Source organism: Peromyscus eremicus, chromosome X (genome assembly GCF_949786415.1).
Source record: "Peromyscus eremicus chromosome X, PerEre_H2_v1, whole genome shotgun sequence".
Taxonomy (NCBI): Eukaryota; Metazoa; Chordata; class Mammalia; order Rodentia; family Cricetidae; genus Peromyscus; species Peromyscus eremicus.
The window spans coordinates 75,222,854-75,226,931 of record NC_081439.1 but is presented as its reverse complement, the minus strand read 5'-3'; the positions used below and the strand labels follow the sequence as shown (position 1 = coordinate 75,226,931).

General features: G+C 33.9%; 1 pseudogene; it reads right to left on the bottom strand.

Annotated features, from left to right (window-relative positions):
* Positions 1–1,716: 1,716 nt before the first annotated feature.
* LOC131899496 (E3 ubiquitin-protein ligase RING2-like) lies at positions 1,717–2,580 on the bottom strand (annotated as a pseudogene).
* Between the last annotated feature and the right edge of the window lie 1,498 nt (positions 2,581–4,078).

The following is a 4,078-nucleotide window of genomic DNA, read 5'->3' as shown; positions in this document are numbered from 1 at the left end:
TGTTTAAGGTATTGTGTTTATTCAACTCAACTAAAAATGTAATGTATAATTAAGAAAACAGATTAATTAGTCATACAAAGTAAAGATATATTTAGATAAATAGATGGTCTTCAAACACTTCAAAGACCTACAGAATATGGCTTTTAGTATGTTTAATAACCTATGGCTTTTCATGACAGTTAGATATGTCTGGTCTTGGTAGCACCAATCTATTTTAGAAAAGATAATCAGCATCAAAGAAACTCTATACGTCTATATGTCCTTCATTAAGTTTGTTGAAATGATCGTGCAAGTTGATACAGAAATGTATTTCATTAGATTGGACATTGAGATCCGTGGATTCACAGTGAAAGCCAAGTGTTTCTCTTCTGACCATCCACACACTACACTTAATGTTCTCTCAACTGCTTATATTATATTTTCAATGGATTAGGTATCTAATTAATTCTCTGATGGGACTGATTGTATTCTCCCATACAAACTGATAAACATACACCTATTTTATAAATACAATGAATTTATTTTCTGTTTAATGATAAAATCTCAGTTAACAAGCATAATGATACAATGAGGATTTAATTTTTAATTCAATTCAAACACTAATTGAATGTCACCAATAAAACTGAAGTTCTTTCACAAACTACACCTATATTGAGAAAATACAGCAAAAATCTATATACTTTAATACAGCATCACAAAAGGACATTGGCTTTCAGTCTGAACCAATGGATCCCAAGGTCCAATCCAAGGAAATAATGTTTTCATCAACTGGCCCAATCATTTCAGCAAATATGATGAAAGCAGTTTAAGTTACTGAATTATTTAAAAATATATTATGCTACATATACATAACCAAATCTACTATTTTCACTTTTGGGGTTTGGGGCTTAAGGAAAAACAGACTTTACATATGTTGCTTTGGGTGTACCTGAACTCCTAGACTCAAGCTTTCTTCCTGACTCAGGATCCTGAATTTGACACTACAGGTGTATGCCAGCATGCCCAGCTCATTTTGACCATTTTGTTAAAACTGTCATCTTAAATTTTCATGGTTTTCAAATTTTATGACATTAATATTCCAAAAGACTCTGTAAAAAACATATTTCAAATAAAAATTTGAAGAAACCTTTAACTTTTCATAGTTCATTTATACTTAGTATTTTAAGTTGCCATATTCATTTAATAATGTTAGTGTGTTAGAGTTCTAATTACACTCTACAGAATCTTGCTAATAGAGCTTGAGCCTTGTGTGGCTATGTGTTGGGAGATAATTCTGTAGAGGAATATGAAACAGTAAAGTCATTCTCTTCTACATTTTATATTGTTGACATAGACAGAATTGCTCTTTGGTGTCAAAATGCTTTGTGCTGAGCCATCATAAATGAAAATTGAACAATATATATAATATCTATCCATAAAATTAGTGGTGATATATCTTTAATGATACCAGCAATAAAACATGAAGCCATAGAATTGGTTTCATGAACTCATTTGTGCTCCTCGGTGGGTACATAATAAAGATCCACAAGACTGCTAACTTTCTAGTGTATCTCCCTAACCACTTTCAAAGAGAAAGCCATTTAAGCAGTGAACTGGCCATGGGTTGGTGCTGTGTAATGGTACAATACTCTTCATTGGCTGTATCAAAATTCATCAAGCTTGCTTTCAACTACTCTTATGTCCTTAAGCTAAATATCACAGCCAGATATGGGGATGATTATCAATGCCATTACCTAAGGTCTTTCTTAGTTCTTCCTGTGAAGGGTCAACATTTTCTTTAAGTGTAGGATAAAGACTGGGTTCAGATTAATTAGCACCATTGGCCACTGCATTGATGGTTGTTAATGTATCCATATTATCATGTACAGACAACATAGGTGTTTTAACACATTTGTTACTGGGACCTGCTCCATCACTGCTGTGTAGGGATGCATTACTGCAGGGTGAACTGTCATGGTTTCCTTCCCATCCACTACTGTTTTCAATCTGTTGTTCTTCTTCTTGCTGGGTGTTTTTCTCCAGGCCCTTTTCAATACTGAGACTGAGTGAATGCTGAGTGTTGTACTTCCTCCTGACTAATGCACCCTCTTCTGAAGCTTCCTACTCATTACAACCAGGATACATTTTGCTGATGAGAGCATCAAATTGGGGGTCTGGATCTAGTGACCGTTTGGAAATTACTTTTCTCCTGCAGATAGGGCATTCCTTTTTGCCACGTCTAAGGGCTGTGATGATGCAATCTTTACAAAACCGATGGAAACAGGTTTTTGTAATCCTTGTGTTCTTCAATGTATCCAAACAAATTGGACACTTGAACTCATTCCGCTCATTTCTCCTTGAAGCCACAATTTCCAAGTCAGTTGTATTTGCCTCTTGAGATGTTCCTTGTAATTCATGTAAACTCTGCTGTGACGTTTCACTTTCTGGTTGCACTTCATTTATCTGAATTGCCTGAGACATGGTGGTTTCTGGTGTGGCCTAGGGCTTCCCTGGTTTCAGGTTGAGCTGGATTTGGGATTTTGTATCCTTGAACTTTGGTTACTTTGTCCAATACTAAGCATTTGCTTACTCAACTAAACTGGAACATTCAAAATATGTATATAAAACCTACAAAAATTGAAAATAAAGAAAATATGTTAGCTGCATAAGGTGAATAATCAGTGATGCAATCTGATGCTTCAACAGTGTATAGATCAAAGATCATGGAAAATTCATCTAAAAAGGCATATATTGCCAAACTAGATTTACTCAAGAAAAAATTAGAGAAACATTGCAACAAAGAAGAAGAAAAAAAATCATTATTTTAAGAAAGAAAATTCTAACTTGACTAATTTTAAAAAAGAATCTTCAACACCAACCAGAAAAGCAAGGGCATCAAGACATGCCAATGCATAAGGGAAAATCTTCCAGGGTTCCATTCCCAGACAAAGAACTATAGGCAACTAATGACTGCTGAGACAGGGAAAATTAGCATCTACAATGGATGTGCTCCCTTGCTTGGTTAGCCAATACAAAGTGGTAAACTTTAAAATCATGTACAATAAAAAAGGTCATATTTATGTAATTATGCTTCTCTATGTAATAATAACACTCAAAATTTAAAAATACCATTAATTTGAGACAGAGTGGGAGGGTATGGGAGGAGTAAAGGGAAGAAACAGGAAGGAAGTGATGCAATTATATTTCATTTAAATTTTTAAGAAATAAAAGTAAACTACAAACTAAAAAAAACTTTTATACACTGCAAAGACAACTAAGACATTTTAAATCTGTCATTGTAAAAGTATGCTACTCACTTTTTCTCATTTGTAGGTTCTATATTTTAGTGTGGAAACAGAACCAATTGTACATTGGTATGACATAAAATCCAAGGTTTGCTTGTCTGGGAAATGGAAATTGGAGGGAGTAGGGGTAAAGGGTGGGATTAAGGAGAATAATATGGTCAGAGTACACAACATACTTGAAAATCTTTATTGAAGTCACTACTATGTACACATAATACAGATCAATAAAAAAGAAAGGCTAAAACATACTTGGAGAAAGGCACAACCACTACACATTGCCATTAGGTGTGCATGGGAAAATGATCACTGTCACTAATTACTAATTTCAGAAGAAGTTATGAAACTGAACTGATGCATTTTTGCACTTGCTTTCAGACCATCCAGAAGAGACCTCTGTGAAGACTATTCTCATTAGTCATCCTTCGTTTAGCACACACCTAATCATTTATAAACTAGGCTGTGGCTCATGGGGAAAGGGATAGCATAGAAGGCATGATTCCATGAATTTTATCCTTAGCATAACTTATACACAGAAATGTCATTATGCTATAGGCCACATAAAGTCATAACATAGTATATCTATTCATTGAAAATTAAAAAAAATGATTCTCATAAATTATTAATCACAAAAAAGTGAGAGAGGAAGGAAAGGGTGTACTAGAAGTAGTCACGTTTTAAAAAAGTTATATACCACAAATTATGAATATTTTCCTATTCTAAAAGGAATGCCTCTAAATGTATTATCAAAAGTCTTATCAGTGAAAAGATACTTATATTCAAAATTGTGAAGTTTT